Source organism: Nomascus leucogenys, chromosome 2 (genome assembly GCF_006542625.1).
Source record: "Nomascus leucogenys isolate Asia chromosome 2, Asia_NLE_v1, whole genome shotgun sequence".
Classification (NCBI taxonomy): domain Eukaryota; kingdom Metazoa; phylum Chordata; class Mammalia; order Primates; family Hylobatidae; genus Nomascus; species Nomascus leucogenys.
In genome coordinates this window covers 70,912,659-70,931,964 of record NC_044382.1, presented here as the reverse complement: position 1 = coordinate 70,931,964, position 19,306 = coordinate 70,912,659, and the positions used below count along the sequence as shown (strand labels likewise).

General features: G+C 40.6%; 1 long non-coding RNA gene across 1 annotated transcript in view; it reads left to right on the top strand.

The window, feature by feature from the left end:
* The window catches only part of LOC115830990, a 61,776-nt gene that overhangs the window by 9,225 nt on the left and 33,245 nt on the right, over positions 1–19,306 (top strand). The window contains exon 2 of the long non-coding RNA XR_004026537.1: positions 16,774–16,930. This is a non-coding gene — a long non-coding RNA (uncharacterized LOC115830990). The remainder of the gene's footprint in view (positions 1–16,773; positions 16,931–19,306) is intronic.

Here is a 19,306-nt window from a genome sequence, read left to right as displayed (position 1 = left end):
ATTGCTTATGTAGCATGGTTATAACTTCAGAAAAACCTCCAAGACAGTGTTGTCTTGATGACTACACTGCTTATCCGTGAGTCTAGTTTTCCTATTCATTTGAAATGTTCACATTACATTCAGCTCTGTCTCAGGCACTACCAGTGCCCAGCAAGTGCACTTGCCGAGTAATTGAGGCTGGGGGGATTACTCCCCTCTCTTTGTGAATTCTCTTGCTGTGTGTTATTGATTAATTCAACCAACTCTTAGTTGACCCTAACCATGCAACATGCATTGTGCCAGGTGGTGTGGATTTAGAATATGGATTAGAACCTCATTCTGTCCTCAAGGAGTTCCTGGTCTAGTAGAGAATCACATCACTTTATAGATGATTGTTCAAGAAGGAAGCTTGTTCAAACATGAATAAAAGACTGTGCGTCTTCTGACTTTTTAGGTGTGGAATAACAAAGAGCTGTTCCCTTATTTGGTTTCCAGAAAACTTCTCCAAAGCTATACCAGTCGTCATTTTGTGCTTTCAGAAATGAGTAACATTGTAGGATAGTACTTATTGCATGGCCTTAGCTTTGTGTGCTAGCTGAGCATTTGTAAATGGAAGGCATTCACGGGTAAAATGTGTTTCCTTTAGCCAAATGCACAATGGTAGTGCCTTTCTAGAATCCAGGCTAAAGATGTCGTCACACGCCACATCCACACACTTCTTAGCAAAAAGCCAACTAGAAGAACTTTGCTATTTACAACAAAGGCAAATGCTATCAAGAAGTAGGCTTAATACCACAGGAAGCGGAGCCAAATATGTTAAATTTATAAGTTGACCTAAAAATAATGTTTTGGGAAGCCATGGCTTGCCGTTGTCAGCTCTCAAAATCGAGCTTGGCAGGAGAAATCAGGGTCAGGAACAGAATAGAGATAGTCAACAACAGACAGAACAGAGAGAAGGCTACTGTTGTTTCTGGGGTCCAGTGACCACCCGGGTTCTAGTGTGGTACTGGCAGTGGACTAAATAAGTGGATCCACCCTGAGGTGGAGAGAAGGTTCATATGGAGAGAATTTAAAGAGCTGACTTTTAGCCCTTCCAAAGAATTGTATGTTCCTAACTGCCAACCTAGGAACATCCTGGATTATCTTGCAATTTAAGGCCGTGGTATACCTGTTTCAAATAAAATAGCCCCGTGAATAGCAAGGAAGTCAAATGATATCAACTAGGTTTGAAACAACCTCCTTCTCTCTTTTGAATGGAGCAGTGATTAACCGCAAGACATCAGCTTAGAAAATGCATGTATTAGCAAACGCCTAAGATGAGGAAAGATCTGGGCATGCCTAAAGCCAATGCCATTTTTCTTTCTTCACCCCAAACCTGTGCTACGTGATGAATACAATATTAAAAACATTGCTGCCGCCTACTTCTTCCAGCTGGGACTTCAGGACCATCTTTGAATCCTCCTCGGCTCTCCACACCCAGCAGTGCAGCAGCTCCTCACATCTCTCTCTCTCTTTCTCTCTTTTTTTTTTTTTTTTTTTTTTTTTGAGACAGAGTCTTGCTCTGTTGCCTAGGCTAGGGTGCAGTGGCACAATCTCGGCTCACTGCAACCTCCGCCTCCCGGGTTCAAGCGATTCTCCTGCCTCAGCCTCCCGAGTAGCTGGGACTACAGGCACATGCCACCACACCCGGCTAATTTTTTGTATTTTTAGTAGAGATGGGGTTTCACCATGTTAGCCAGGATGATCTTGATCTCCTGACCTCGTGGTCTGCCCGGCTCGGCCTCCCAAAGTGCTGGGACTACAGGCATGAGCCACTGTGCCTGTCCTACCCCTCACATCTATTTAAATGTTTTTCAAATAATCTGCCTTCCTTTTCAATCTCATGGACTTGGCTGTGGTTATAGCCTCTTGTGAGAGGGTTTCTTGCTTCCATTTTTCTCCCCCTTCAGTCCATCTTCCAAACATGTCAGTGGCTTCTCCTGCTTGCACAGAAAATGAAGTTCAGACAGTTTGCATTTGAGCCTTGGCTCACTTTCCCAGCCTCACCTCCAGTGACCCCCTTCTCTGCCCTACCCCAGTCCTTCTTAGCCCATCTTTCTTCTCAGGACACATCAGGCAACTTCACACCACCTTTCCTTGCCTATGCTCTTCTCTTGGCCCAGCTCACTACCTCTCTGAAATGTTCCAAAACGCTTCCAGGCAGAATTAATCATTTTGTGTCTGTATTCCAAAAACCAGGGTTCCATTCTCTGTTTATCATGGTGATGATAGTTATTTACTTGTCACTCTTAGTTAGCTTTGTAACACCTAGCACAGTAACTGAAACAGTAGATGCTCAAACGTGGACTTATTTTTAACTTAAAATGAGATGGGTATTTTAGGATGCCAGAATCTTTGGGTCAAAAAGATGTGTCTTGGTTTTCATGTCAGGCACGGCTCTTAGTTTCAAGCAGTGAAAAAACCCTGGCTCATTCAAACAGGAAAGGAAAAAATTCAAGGCTGTTGAGCTGCTCACAGGCTCTGAGAGGTTCATGGAGGCAGATGTTGGTGGCCTCAGAGGAAGGAGCAATACACAGACTCTCCACAGAGAACCCATTCTGCCACTGCTGCTGGGTGCAGAGTCTGGTTGCACCTACCACACCCCAAGCCTGATGCCAGATTCTGCTGCTCCCTCTGGAAACTGATGTCACTCCCAGTGCAGCTGCCACCCCAGCCCAAATGGATTCCCTTCAGCCCCTCCTTACCCCATGTCATGCCAAGAGTCAGTGCCATCTGATTGGCTGAGCCTGGATCACATGCCCGAGCCCTAGCTGCAAGAGAGGCTGGGAAAGCAAGCATCTGGCTTCTGTGGAGTTGTTGGTCTCTGCCCCCCATCAAGACTCATGAGGTGGCTGGGCACGGGCATCGTGGCTCACACCTGTAATCCCAGCACTTTGGGGCGCTGAAGCAAGGGGATCACTTGAGGCCAGGAATTTAAGACCAGCCTGGACAACAAAGCGAGACCCCCATCTCTATAGAAAGAATTAAAAAGAAAAAAAACTTAGGCATGGTGGTGTGCACCTGTGGTCCCAGCTACTGGGGAGGCTGAAGCAGGAGGATCACTTGAGCCCCAGATGTTGAAGCTGCAGTGAGCTGTGATGGTGCCACTGCATTCCAGCCTGGGCAACAGAGTGAGATTCTCTTCCCACCCCACCAATAAATTCATACATACATACATATACTCTTGAGGTGGGAAATCCCCAGATTCAGCTCAGATGCTGGGGTGACAGAAGGTGCAAAAAGAGTGACCGATGTCCACTAGAACTTTCTTTCAGAACACTGGTTAAGAGCTTCCTTTGATGGCATGTCTGAGACTTAGACTTAGCAGGAAAAACATGGCATGCTCAAATTGAGTAACTTGAGGAGAATTGAATAAAGGGAGCATTTACAAAGGATGGGCAGGATGCAGGGAAGCTACCAGGAACAGCTGCACTCCAGGGCCAGTAACACTGGGGAGCTTTTACCACCCCAGCCTGAAGGGGCAAGGAGCGGGGCAGTTACCAGACCTGGAGACCGACACAGGGTTGTGTGTGTGAAGTCCCTGGCAGGAGCTGAGACTGCATTAGAAAGACACAGCCAGCACTGGGCAACTCCTCGGTAGGGAATAAGTGCTCCAATTCTCCCTTCCTTCCCTATGGTCCCCTGCTGAGGCTTCCCACAAGCCCCATGCAGAAGTCAGAGGGCCAGGGAGCCCCACTCCTCAAAATGAGCAGAGTATGTTGAAGAAGGGCAGAGAGTGGATCCGGAGGAACAAGTAGAAGACAGGCTGCCCATGAGGCTTCATCATATGTCACCAACATTTTTCTATTCATTTTATTCAATATCTCCTTTGGGGATGTCACTTCACATTTTAAGTACCTGAGCCCACAAGATCGATGTGATCTTAAACTGTCCTTCTCCTGTTGAATTTAACAAGCTGCTATTTTCTCCTCGTTTGCTATTTAGAATGCTCTATCATGTGGTTCAACAATTTGTACCATTAAAGGTTAGCAAATGCCAGCCAAAAATTCATTTTTTTCCTTCCTGGGCTTGGGAAAAGAGGATGTGACATGTGACCTGCACAAACACAGTGTCAAGAATCTCCCTTTGCAAGTCTCCGTGTAGAAATCCTCTCTAGGATTTGTGTCAGCACACGAGATCTCCTGCTGCTCATCTCTGCCTCCTCTTCATTAATATCTAGCCTCCTAAATAAAGCAGATAGAAGAATGGTCATAAAATTGAGCCCTACACAATTGCCAGTAGCTATAGGTCTCCCCAAGGATTCAGGCACTGTAACCCCTGATTCTTTCATAGCATCTGGTAACTTTTGCTAAAGTAACCATTTACTTTGGAAAAGCATACCGTGGAGAAAGCGTCATCCTTTGTCTTTGCATAGGTGGTGGGTTCCTTTACAGAATATGGAAACTGATTGTTTTCCCATAAACCTCAACTAGGAGAATTGAGGTAATCATGTGTTATTTAGATAAAAGAATGTTCACCTTTCTTTTTTTTAAAACATTATAGTAATAGAATTATTTTTAAAATGCAAATGGTGGAGAAGTACACAGCAAAGGGCAAAAGTCATCCTTTCTGTGTGCCCACTTCCCTTGGACCCCCCTCAATATTAACAATATGCCAGAAAACAAGATTTTTCTAACCACATGATTACAAGCTGTGTCCTCAGGGATTGCTGAGGATGTGGTTTTGGAACAGTATGTACTCTACTTCTCCTTCAAGGTCCAGGCAGCCCTTGGGTCTTCAAGCCCAAGACAGAAAGTGCACTTTGTATCTCACTCTGGGAGAACAACACCCATTTGCAAAGCTGTAAACTTGGGTGGTGTATCATGACAGCCACTCGCAGGGGACTCTAGAGCCACTTCTATCTATTTACTTAAGTGTTAATTGTACATTTCTGATTTACCACTGTCCTACCAAAATAGGAATTTGCTTTCTTATTTTTTTTAAAAGGATGGAGGAATCAACTAACAATAAATATTTGAAATTCCTAGGTACGATTTTTGGCATTTGTAGCCATCAGTTGTTTGCCAGGAGCAGAATGTGTATGCTTTTGTTAGAAAGAGTGTCATGAAATGAATATAACTGATATTTAATGTGAACATAAGAAATACTTGTTTCCCTGGCTAACACGGTGAAACCCCGTCTCTACTAAAAATACAAAAAAATTAGCCAGGCTTGGTGGTGTGCGCCTGTAGTCCCAGCTACTCAGGAGGCTGTGGCAGGAGAATGGCGTGAACTCAGGAGGAGGAGCTTGCAGTGAGCCGAGATCGCGCCACTGGACTCCAGCCTGGGTGACAGAGTGAGACTCTGTCTCAAAAAAAAAAAAGAAAAAGAAAAAGAAATACTTGTTTCCAGTATTACACCAAACACATAGAATTTTCTATATGGATTTTAGGGATGTGTTGCAAGGATTTTGAAAGCCGCCTCTCTGTGCTTTGACCCTCAGGAAGAAATCCCTGACCTGGCCCATCCTGGCTCTTCTCTCTTGACTCCTAGATCACATGGTGTCAGTATACCTCATAATAGCCTGTACTCATCTGATCCCAAGTACTGTAAATGAGCTGGCTTTTGCGTACCAGGCTTATCTTAGCAGATTCTAAGTTCCTGGAGGGCAAGGAATTTGTTCCAGGGTGACACATAGCCATTTGACTGAGTTCTTCCATCCTTCTTTTCCATAGCTTTCCTACAAGACCCTAAACCTTTGTCTCCATTGCAACTATGGCAAATATCCATGCTGGATGAATACAAATGCCTACCCTTGGCAGCTGTCTCCTTCACCCATAGCCTATTCACCACAGATGTTACCTCCTTAAAAAACACATACACACACATACACTGTGGAATGAATCCATCTACTTCTTTATATCTTCATTGCCACTTTATCCAACCACCATCATCTCTCCTAGGTCACTATAGTAGCCTTCCAGTTGGTTTCCCATCATCCATTCTGAAGCCCTTCCATCAGTTCTTTACACAGCAGAGTTACATTATTAAAATGCAAATCTGATCATATAACTCCTTACTTAAAATTGTTCAATAGCTTCCTATTTACCATTCAAGAAAGACAACACTTTTCCTATAGCCTAGAAGGTCTTGCATGGGCTGACCCCACTTGCCTCTCCAGCTCATCTTATTTATAATAAGCTCCCCTTTGTCTCTGACCCCCAGTCCAATCGGCCTTCTTCCAATTCTTCGCTGCTTTCCCCTGCCCCTGAGCTCCTGAACATGCTAAGTCTCTGCCTGGAAGGCTCTTCCAATCCCCTTCGCTTAGTAAAATCTCCTATTCATCATTCTCTGTTAAATCAACACTTTATGAGTGAAACCTTCCTTAAGGTCCCTTGTGTGTGGATAACTTTGCCATGCACCTGTCCTTAAGATTTCCACAGTTGGTAATTAAGCAATTATTTTTTGAGCATTTGTTTAATGTCTATCTTTCCTACAAGACTGAGGTCTGTGAGGGCATATGTCAAATCCATTGTATTCGGATCCAGTTTTTATTCATCATTATGTCTGCCGTACCACATCTGGCATATGGTAAACTCTTTCATAAATATCTTAAAATACAGAAAGAGGTCAGGTGTGGTGGCTCATGCCTTTAATCCCAGCACTTTGGGAGGCCAAGGCAGGAGGATCAGTAGTTCAAGACCAGCCTAGGCAAAATAGCGAGACCCTGTTTCTACAGAAAATACAAAAATTAGCCTGTTGTGGTCCCAGCTACTTGGGAGGCTGAGGTGGGAGGATCACTTCAACACAGGAGTACTTGGCTGCAGGGAGCTATGATCAAGACACTGCACTCCAGCCTGGGTAACAGAGCAATACTTCATCTCTTAAAAATAAAATCATAAATAAAATATAAAAAATAAAATGCATAAAGAGGGGAAAGAAGGAAGGGAGGAAACAAAGTAGGAACAGAGTAAAGAAGGTGGGAAGGAAGTTGAAAGATTGTTAAAACACCAGTTCAGGTGCCTACTTTTAAAACTACTCAAGTGCTTCCACACCTACTACTTAAAATTGCTTCTTTGTTGTTGCCATTTTGCTGTGGAATTTGCTAAAATCAGTTTCTTTTAATATCTTCCTTTGGACTACATGCTGTGTGTAAAAATAAACATTTGTCATGTAGATCCTCTTATTCAGCCTGATTCAAATACCCAGCTGCCTGCTGGATACCTCCACCTGGATTTCCCACCAACCAACACGTGCAATGCTTAACTCATTGTATCCCTTTCCCTCAAAACTCTGATCTCCTTCTCATTGCAATATCCTCGTTAATGACTTTACATCCCACCAGGAGCTAGATTCCTTGCTCGCTGACTGGACATCCAGTCAATCACCAAATCCCACTGATTTACCCAACAAATACCTTGCCTACCTCTCTATTCCTGCTGCCGTCTTGCTAGTGCAGTCACTTATTTTGTCTCACCTGAGGGATTGCAGTAATCTAATTGGCCTCTAAGTTCCAAATTCAGCCCAGCCTCCCCTGAATTGCCCCCAGAGTTCTTTTTTGAATGTGCGAATCTTACCATGTCAGTTTCTGTAGGTAATTCCTCAATAAGTGACTATTGCCCTTGGATTAACAGGGAAACAACGTGGCATTCAAGGCATTTTGTCCCTCATCCTGTGTCTTGCTCTCCAGCCTTATATCTCATTGCTTCTTGAACTCCAGTCACACGGAGCTGCTTGCCCTCTCTGCACCAACCACATGGTGCTGATACACACCACCATGCATTTATACATCATGCTCCCCTGGCCTGGAATGCCTCCACCCCAGCCGATCTGGCAAACCTCTCATCCTTCAAGTTCAAATGAAGTTATTCTCTTTATACTTGCTTTGTTCCTTGTGACAGGAATGGGGCAAGAAGTCTGGTTAGAGGTTACTGATATGATCCAGCTGAGACTAGGGTAGTAGCTGGGGAAAGGGAGTGGAGAAGGCCTGGGACATGCTCTAAATGTAGAGTTTTCAGGACCCGCCAATGGATTGGATGTGGGGGTGAGAGGAGGGGAGGGATCCAGGAGGAATCCTAATCAGAGTAGGCAGCTACCACAGCAGGAACAAAATTATAAGGAAAAATAATTACATACCCATTATCCACTTCAATAACTATCAACTCCTGAGTCAATTTTTTCCCCTTTATAATCTTACCTGCCTCTTCGCCCTGCCCACCTTTACACACATAATGGATTATTTGGAAACAAATCCCAGACATTTCATAATTTCATCTGTAAATATTCCAGCCCCATCTCAAAAATAAAAAGACTCTTTAAAAAACATAACCATAGGCTGGGCATGGTGGCTCAAGCCTGTAATTCCAGCACCTTGGGAGGCCGAGGCAGGTGGATCACCTGAGGTCAGGAGTTCAAGGCCAGCCTGACCAACATGGTGAAACCTTGTCTCTACTAAAAAATACAAAAAGTTAGCTGGGCGTGGTGGTGGGCGCCTGTAATCCCAGGTACTCAGGAGGCTGAGGCAGGAAAGTCGCTTGAATCTGGGAGGCAGAGGTTGTGGTGAGCCAAGATCGCACCACTGCACTCCAGCCTGGGAGACAAAGCTAGACACTGACTCAAAAAAAAAAAAAAAAAAAACACAAAACACAAAAAACAAAACATAGCCCAAACATAACCATATAATATCACTCCTAAAAACATTAATGAAGAAAGAACAAATTAAAAATTAATAATAGGACTTCATATCACCAGGTATACATTCAGTGTTTACAGTTTCCTGCTTGTGTTTTTTTTTCAATTTTTTTTTTGTTGTTGTTTGTTTGAATTGGGATCTAAATTGTCCTGGTATATTAATTCACTGCTATATTCCTTAAGTCTCTTTTAACCTCCCATCATGTCTCTCTTCTCTCCCTTCCCTTCCCTTCCTGCCCCTCCCTTCCTCTCCCCATTTCTCCCCTTCCCTTACCTCCCCCATCCTCCCCTCCTCTCCCCTCTCCTCCTTTCCTTCCCTTGCTTTTTTCTCCGCCACTTTTTTTCCTATTTTGTTGTTTTCATTGGCATTGTTGCTGTGTTAAAGAAACATGGATGTTTGTTTTATAAAATATCAGAAATTCTCTGATTGCTTCTTTATGGTGCCATTTAACCTGTTCCTGTGTCTCCTCTATTTCTTATGAATTGGCTTTCTAAGACACAGGGGTTTTGTTGTTTTGTTGCCTTTAGAAGGGGACAGAAAGATTGTTTCATGGATTATGTTTTATATCTCCATCAGCAAGTTCATAATGTCTTGTAATCTCTATTTTTGTGGCATTAACAGCTATTGATGATTATTGCCTATATCTGTTCATTTATTGCAGGTTGCAAAAATGGCAATCTGTAATAAATATTCTCATTCTATTATTTTTCTCTTCATGTGTCAACTTAAATATTCTGTAAAGAGAAAATTTTCCCCTTCACCCATTTGGCTACCATGGGGTAAAGTTTATACAGAATAGGTAGGATATGTGCTTTATTTTTCCCTGTACATACCAGTTTTCGAATAATGAGGTGTTTCCTGGCATCTTCCAAAGGTGTGCTTGTTACTGTTATAATTAATATTATTAAGAGTTTATGTGTTAAATGTTTTATATGGTGATTGCAGTTATTGTATTTTACAATATTTAAATTGTTCAATCTTTGACCAGTGGAAGCCTGATCCAGTCAGCTCTGGACTACTTTTGACATGGCCCTAATTGTCTTTGATAGCTTCCTTGCTTTCTGGTATGTTCCAGGTTCATCTTATATATATCCTACCCCAGATCTGGAATCAGCCATTTCTCTTAGGATTCCTGGTTCCTTTTAATGGGAAATATTACTTAGAGATCACGTTCTGAGCAGTAAGTGTGCTCACTGCTTCTGGGCTGGTTATTATTTACAGTGGACAAAGATAGAAAACACAAGTTTTTAAACAAAAATGATTAACCCATTCTGATATGTTCAATTCAAATTCAGGACAACCATGTTTTTACTTTACTTCATGGACCTCATACCCATATTCTCCCTTCTCCTATGCTGAAAATCCCAATTCTAAATAATTCCAATGTAATTACTAATTTGCTGTATCCCACACAACACACAATCAGCCTCAGAGTAATTATACAAAAACTGTGATAACAATATGGCTAATGAAAACATTTCAATTTTTTTTCTCTTTGTCCTTCAGATATAACCCACTAGGGATGTACAGTCAAATTATTGTGTTATAGAATTACTTAGAATAGTTCCTCTGTGTGTAGCTATACACCAACTGTTTATATAGTTAGGTTCACTTGCTTTATTTTGCTTTAAATTTTTAATAATTCATTTTTAAATTAAATTTCATTTATCGTTATAAAAATATTTGCATGATTGCAAAGTCAAAATGACAAAACAAGAGCTATTCAAATTCCAGCATCCCCTCATTTCCCTCTCTTTTCCTATAAATAACCATTTAAATATATGATTTATCCTTTCCCTTTTTATATAAGAAAATGTGTTGACATATTTTTCTCCACTGTGTCATTCTTACTTGGTATATCCTGCCCAGTGATGACCTCCTGGTGACAAATACAAGTCTCTGTATTGGGCTTCTGGCTCTAAGTACCAAATAAGGACAGGCAACGAGTGTTTAATAGACACCTACAGATTCTCACTCCTCTCTCTCATATTCCACAGCTGGTCTGTCAGGATATAAATTCAACTCCAAAACCTGACCCCTTCTTACCACCTCACTGCCACCATCATGGCCCAGGGACATCACCTGCTGCTGGGATTATCACAGTGGCCTCCTCACTGTTGTCCCTGTGTCCCCTGCTCTGTGCCCTGTGGTTTGTTCTCAATACAGCAGCCATCAGGCCCAGGAGAACAAGGATTTTCTCATGGTGACCAGAGCATTCCTTCTTCCTCTGCCATGTCCCAGTGGCTCTGGAAGTAAGAGATGACGAGGGCCATGTGGTACTTCCTTCCATCAGGTAGACAGCTGACAGATATAATAAGCGCTTGCAGTTTATATGATGTTTATTATGTTAATATAAGCTTTGCATATATCAATTAAGTCCTTTAATCCCTACAGCCACCCAGTGAGGATGGTTTCACAATTTTCCTAATATTAGAGGTGAAGCCTTTGAGAGACAGATGGATTTCAAAATTGCTTACAACCAAGTAGTTCACAAGTGGTAGGGTTGGGATCAGGATCCAGGGAGTCTGGCTCTAGAATCTCTAGAGTCCATGCTTTAAGCCAATGCTGTCCAATAGAAATTTCAGTGATGAAGGAAATATTCCGTATCTGTGCTGTCCAATCTGGTAGCCTCTAGCCACAAATAGCTGTTGAGGACTTGACATGTGGCTAGTTCGACTGAGGAACTGAGGAACTTTTTTTTTTTTTTTTGAAACAGAGTTTTGCTCTGTTGCCCAGGCTAGAGTGCAGTGGTGCTCTCTCGGCTGACTACAACCTCTGCCTCCCAGGCTCAAATGATTCTCATGCCTCAGCCTCCCAAGTAGCTGAGATTACAGGTGTGCGCCACCATCCCTGGCTACTTTATTTTATTTTATTTTATATTTATTTTTTATATTTTTAGTAGAGACAAGGTTTCACCATGTTGGCCAGGCTGGTCTTGAACTCCCAGCCTCAAGTTTATCTGCCTGCCTTGGCCTCCCAAAGTGCTGGGATTACAGGTGTGAGCCACTGCACCTGACCAGGAACTCAGTTTTTAATTGTATTTAGTTTTAATTCATTTTTATTTAAATGAGAACACATTGTTACATGTATTAGACAGCTCAGCTCTAAACCACTATACTATTGTGCTTTTTAGATATGACCAGAAGAGTGGCACAGAGTTATTTAACTCTTAGTTGCAACTGTTATTTAAATCCAAAGATACAACATCTTTATAGGATTCTGGCTGCCACCTGTGAATTTGGAGTCTTTTAAACAATGCCATCCATAATCTGTGAAACATATGCCTCTCTAATGTCAAAGCTCTGTTAAACCAAAAACAGTTATCCAAATACATTATGTTCCTTTTTATTGAAGGAAATGGAGGACCAAAGTGTTCTGACTCTAATTTGTCCTTACTTAAGAGCATAACTGTGTAAGATAAAAATAAAGAAAAGCTAATCACAAGAGTTAGAACATGACATTGCAGATTTAGTTGAAATCTACAAGTTATATTTCTATTGACTTTTTTCATCGTATTTTTTTATTTTGGAAACTTGAAAATGTATAAAACTATTTTTAAAAAGAAGAGGAAAGAAAAATCCAAGAAATCTTCACCAACAGGAATTAATCACTGGCCTATTTGAGTCAGTCTTTTTTCCTATGTATATAATATTTTTAAAACTGTATGGATTAATTCTTCCCTTTTTAAAAAAAAAAAAGCACATTATTGACTTAACCCTCCCCCACCTTGTCCATCACGTTAATCACAGTAACTCTCCTTAGTCTCCAGAAATAGACACTATTCTGAACTTGGTGTGTATGCTTTCAGCCCATTTTGTAAACTTTTACATGTATATTCACATATCCTTAGAAACACGTAAGATTGTTGATGTGGGAATTTTTAAAAAACATTTATATAAATGATATCACACTGTATGTTGTTCTGCAACTTCTTTCCACTCGTCATTTTTGAGCTGTGTGCATTTTGATAATTTACATCTAGAGTCATCTATAACTATTATATCCTAGGAACACACCACAGTTTATTCATTTCTTGCTGGTGGATATTTAGGTTGTGTCAGTTTTTCATTATTTCAAATTATGTTGTAGTGAATGTCCTTGTACATATCCCCCAGTGCCCCTGTGCAAGTATTTCTCTGTGCAGATAATTTTAAGATTATAGAATTCGCTCATCTTCAATATTGCCAGGTACTTCTAAAGTACCTCCAACTTGGCTATGATGTAGACTCCCACCAGCAGCATATGAAAGCACTCATTTCCCCATACTTACACCAACATCTGATACCAACCAACTTTAACATTTTGCACATCTGAAGTAAGTAGCTTATTGTGGTTCTATTTTGAGTTTCCGTAATTGCTAGTGACGTTCAACATCCTTCCATGTTGATTGGCCATTTGAATTTCCTTTTCTGTGAAATCCTTGAACCTATTATTTATGCTTCTTTCTTTTGAGTTGCTTATCTTACTGACTTGTAGGAGTTCTTTATCATTTCTGGTTAACAATCTTCTCTTACTAGGCACGTTGCAAATATTTACTCCCTATGTATAGCTTGTCTTTTAAACTTTTTATGATGTATTTTGTCATGCAGAAGTTTTAAGTTTTAGATTTAATGATGGCTTCTAACAGGCTTCTCTCATTCTTGTTGAACTGGTTACAAGCCTTGTTAAATCTTCATGTGTTAAATTCTAGGAAAAGAGAGGAGATTCGTGTGTGGCTTGCTGATTTATTGGCTGATTGCCATTTCTCAGAGAAAAATATTTTCTTGTGCATATTTATAGCATTTCCTTAAGGAGCAAAGTCCATTTTTATATCATTGTGAATGTTTTGTTGTGGTGGTAATGATTTTTTGATATCTAACGATAAAATGTTGACAGTGGTAAAATCCTTGTGATAGCTTATGCAAGAATTGATTTTGCTCTTCATTGCACACTCTTTGAAAGTGTATATTCATGGCTCTTTTTCCTGGATTTTTCTAGTTATTTGGATCTGCTGTCTATAATTATACTGAAAATGAATTTCATATGTTTAAAAATTATTTTAGATATCATCTGTCTTCAGGCAGAAGTCATAGCAGACTGGAGGCAGTCTACCAGCTTTAAATCCCAGCTCTCCCACCTATTAGCTGGAAACCTTAGGCAAACCACTTTAATTTTTTGCTTCTCAGTTTCTTAATCTGCAAAATGGGGTATCTGTAAAACAATAGTGCAAGTGTCATGGGACTTCTGTGAAGATTAACTGAGTGGTAACACATCAGAGGGTCCTGGAGCAGTGCTTGGCATAGAGAAAACACTCTACAGGGCCCGGCAGTCATTGTCCCTCAACTACCTTAAGATTCATACAAATGAGGAGAAACACTGTAGATTTAGTGCTCTCTGGAAAGTATATTCAAGTCAAAGAGCAGCTGACGTCTCTAACTGTCATTTCATATGTCATTAGTGACACTGAAAAATAGACGAATACAGACAATGACAAGCACAACTGATCTATACAAAACTATCATTTATAGATTCTCCATCACACGCTTTCAGCCACCCAAGCTCAGTGCTTTCTTACTACAAACACTTAAAAAACAAGTTAAAAACAGACAAAAAAACTGACAAAAGGTATGTCCTTGAACCACAGCTCCAAAAGTCTGGCCCATCACAAGTGTGATGGTAGAGTTATCAGAGTGAGAATGTGTTTGGCCCCACCTGCCCCAGGAGTCCGTGAAGCTCCGTGAAGGCCAAGGCCATGTCCATGCCAAGCACATGTTGGTGGAATTCAGTCATTTCTAGGTGCTTAGCGTCAGGTGTGCCACCTTCATTCTTTGTTTTAACTGACAAATAATTATGTATTTGTGGGGCACAATGTGACGTTTTGATGTATGTGTGCAATGTGGAATGATTGATCAAATCATGCTAACAAATCCATCACCTCACATACTTATCTTTTTTTGTGGTGACAAAACTTAAAGTCTCCTCTTTTAACAATTTGGAAATATACAATGCATTATTACTTATTGTAGTCACCATTCTGTGCAATAGCTCAGTAAAGTTTATTCCTCCTAAGATTTTGCACACTCATCTCTCACCTTTTTCCATCCAACCCCCTTTCCCAGCCTCTGGGGACCACCATTGTACCCTCTGCTTCTGTGAGCTTGAGGTTTTAGATTCCACATGTGAGAATCACAAGTTAGATCATGTGGCATTTGTCCTGTGCCCGGCTTATTTCATTTAGTGTAATGTCCTCCAAGTTCATCTCTGTTGTCAAAAATAACAGAATGTCCTTCTTTTTAAAGGCTGAATAGTATTCTATCTTGTACACGCACGTTTTGTTTATACATTCATCCAATGACGAACACCTCGGTTGCTTCCATAACTCAGCACTGTGAATTCTGCAGTGAGCACGGAAGTGCAAATATCTCTGTGGCACACTGAGTTCAGCTCCTTTGGATCTCTACCCAGAAGTGGGATTGCTGGGCCCCATGGTAGTTCTATTTTTAGTTTTCTGAGAAACTTCCATGTTGTTTTCCATCACGGCTGTGCTAATTTACCTTCCTACCAACAGTGCACAAGGGTTCCCTTTTCTCCACAGCCATGCTAACACTTGTCTTCCATCTTTTTTTATAATAGCCATTTTAACAGGTCTGAAAGAAAGGGGCCACTTTGTTCTTTCCAAACGTTTTTCATGTGCTCTGCCCCCAGCCCCTGGCTGGCTGGATGCTGGGATCAGGGCGTGTGAATGCCCTTCCACAGCTTCCCCGGAGTGCTGGGCTCAGGGTGGGAAGAGCTGAGTTTGAGGCCCGGTCCCTTACTAACGAACCAATAATTAATATAACCTCTCTGGCTTTAGGGAGTCTGGGGGACATATGGTCATTAAAGATTGATTGAAATTAACATGTGAAATGATATAACAATGTGGGACTTAAATAGTGAAAGCAGAATTTCACCAGAAATTACTTTGATGGCCACAGCTAGATGTTAAAATGAAAGCTGATGCATACTTATGCCAGAACATGAGCCACATTATTTTATTTTTGCATTTCTGCACTGTCTCCTTACTTTGGTAAATCATTTTGAAACAAGCACCCCCCACCCTGCAGCTCTTCCATTCATGAATGGTGCAATATTGAGCTGTGATATTTTCAGAAGTGTTTGCTAAGCATTGGCAGCTTAACTAAAAGCATCCTCTCTATTTTGCTCTTGCTGTTGCATATGGGATCACTGCTCTCACCTGTTAACCCCCAGCAGAAAATCTGCCTGCTGAACAATAGCTTGCAAACGCAGCATGGCACTCGGTGCCGGCATAAAGGAGTCAGCGAGCAGGGCATTGGGTCAGCTTGCTGTTGGGGGCAGGCTGTTTTTGTTGGCACATCCCTTTTGTGAAGGATGTAGTCCTTGTTCTACCATCTGTACCAGGATGCACACCATCTATTTATTTGCTATCCTTGAACTAACGGGGTATTTTCCCCCAGCCATAAATGGGTTGGTGTGAGAGAAGCTTCTCCTGCTGAGGAACTCACTTCTGCACCGTATCCTCTTTGTTAATCTTCTGCAAAATAAGGCAGTTTTCTGTTGAAGAGAAAGCAATCATTAATTTTTCATAAGAGCAGCAAAGTTGTGAATATCAGAGGACCTCTTGAATAAAGAGCTTAGAGGTTCCAATGAGAGATGAATAACAAAGCCCTGGGGGGAAGAAAAAAGTATATCCTTTTTTATACTATTTATCATCAACTCCCCCCTCCATACCCCTGCCCCCCCATCATCCGCTGTTAGAAAGGAAGAAGCCATTTATGCAAGCTAACAGTCCTTCAAACCTCATGAACCTTAATTTTAATCCTTATCAGTGCCTTTTTAAATGAATAATACAGTGACCTTCAGCTTTGTCCTATATTATGTGAGGTTGATTTGTAAAGACTGCTTTAGTTTTTTAAATTAAGGCAGAAGCTATATGTATTCTACTCAATTCTAGCATTAGTGCTGTCCCAAGAGTGGCATTTATGTTCTTTTGCTTCTTCGGTATAAATAAATACCAAAGTAGGAAGACCAGTGTGAATTCTATAAGGAATAATAAACTAAAATAATATGGCATTGATTTTGTTCAGGATGTCTAAGTGTGTTTTTATGATTGTGCATGTTTATAGCTTTTTCACACAAGTGACACGAATTCTGGGCAATTAAAAGGACACGAATTTCAAGGCATTTACGAAGAGAATGTGTTTTCTAATAGCTGTGCCTTTTACCAAGTTGTGGTTTTTGAGAAAAGCATTGTCGATTTCAGACCTCCACCTTCAGAAACTGGTGAGTTATTGCCATTTTGTATTGTTTTACAATATTATTGCCATGAGACCACATTAGAGAATTTTATTTTGGCTGCTAAATTGCAATATGTGGATGTAACAATCTAATAAAGAAGCAGAGAAAGATTCCTTTACGCTGCATGTGTATTATCTCTTTGAGTTTCTTCTGACCAAGGGTTCTTAGACTGTAGCTTTGAGTCTTATTAGTGAGGTCTCAACCCTTCCTACTGTTGAGGGAGGCATGGGCCCCAGGAGCCTGTGAGCCTTGGACAGTCACAGAGGCAATTCATTTACAAATGGGAGGGGAACCCAACGTGGATGGCTTTCCACATGATGAATTTATGACAACTCATGTTCTCGCAAATTTCAGTAAACTAACAGTAACAGATCTTATGCTGCTGGGCTAACTTCTCTATCCCCTTCTCTCGGTCCTTCTTAGATCATTAGTGTCATTTTTTTATCAACTTGTTGTTGCGTTATATAAATTACTCAAGTATTACTTAAATTACTCAAATAATACATAAATATCAGCCCCTTGAAAAAATTAAAACATTACAGATAAGTTAAAAATCACCTTGGACCTCTACCGCCATACAAGTTCGTATTCCCCCTCCTCTCCTCAATACCCTCCACCTTCCCAGTAACATTTACCAGTTTAGTCTGAATCCTCTGAAATATTTTTTATATATTTAAGCACAGTGCTGTGAATCTATAGCACTACGCAACTAGATAGCATTGTTTTTAAAAGGCTTTTTCTCCTATATAGGCATAACATTGAATGTGTCTGCCGCTGGCTTTTTACTAATATTTCTTGATGATCTTTCCATGTTAATTCATATAGATCTACCTCATTGTTTCATAATATTTCATGTTGGGCCTATGCTGTAATTTATGTAGCTTTTCTCCTATTCAGGGGCATTTGTGTTCCAATTTTTCACTATTAAAAATGCCACTGTGGTGCATGACTTCTTACGCACATGAGTGCCTCTCTAGGTTTATACCTACAGATGGAATTTCTGGGTTACAGAATGTGCACATTTTAGATAGGGTCAAATCGCTCTCCAAAATGGAGTTAATGTACATTTCTCTTATTACTAATGAGATCGAACCACTTGTCATATGTTTTTTGGCTATTGGTATTTCCTCCCTATTATTTGCTTATTCAAACACTTTGACCATTTTTCTATTGGGTTATTAATTTGTCTAATTAATTTGTAGGAGTTATGTGTGTATGCATGTGTATATATACATACACACAAATACACACACACACACATATGTATATACACATATACACACTGTATTGTGATCCTGTATCTGTTACATATGTCAGTCTCCCAGACTATGGCCTGTCTTTTCAATTTGTTTATGGTGTCTTTTGTCACCACTGTTTTTGACCTAGATTTATATTTTTCAATCTTATTCTTTTTTTCTCCAAATTTCCTTGTAAATATGCTGTAATTATCATTGTAAACTTATTATACATTGGTTATTAGAGAAATAACCAGATTCATTTGAGGTTTGGATCTGAGACTCTATGCTGACTCCTTGCTGTCCATCCCTCAGTTGTAGGGGAGCCTCATGTTGGGAGGGCGTGGTCATCGCTACTGAAATCCATTTCCAGCAGACTAGGATGATAAAGCAGCTTTGGTGTGAATCTTTTCTTTCACAAATTTATGTGGATTGAAGGCTTGAAGTTTGAGGCGACATGTATGTGGAGAGGGTGAGCGCATTCATTATATGTGGGAGGGTTTTTTCGTTTTTATTTTTTGAGTTTTTTTTTTTCTGGTATAATTGGGAAGGAAAAGAAACAGCTCAGCACTTTCCCTGCCATCTACTTTTCAGAAACTATGGGCCCACAACTCCCAAGGCTGTATTCTAGGTTTTATGGTATACTTCAAATTGGGATATATCTCAAAACAGTTACACTTAATTGGGAGATTATTAAAAAGCATGAGCAAATTCAGAGTTTCTTGCCCAGAAAATGCTGCCAATGTCCAACCTAAATGAGGACATTCTTCCCTTCCTGTTTCACAGTCCTGCCAGGAGCCATATGAAGAAGGCAAGCCAGTACAGATGATGGGTACACCGGGGCTCAGACTTCACCACTACGCAATATACACACATAAGCAATCTGCACTTGCATCCCCTAAATATACACATACAAAATAAATAAAAACAAATTTTGATAAAGGTAAACCAGGTCAGGGCTTTTGCCAGACTGCTCTTCCCCAAACTTCAGTTATTTGCAAACCATCTTGACAAATGTTGTCATAACAACTTTCCTCCTATTAATATGCTTAATATTCTTCTAATATTAATATCCTCCTAAGAATATGCTTAATATTATTCTTAAACTACCTACTTATTGTTTGTA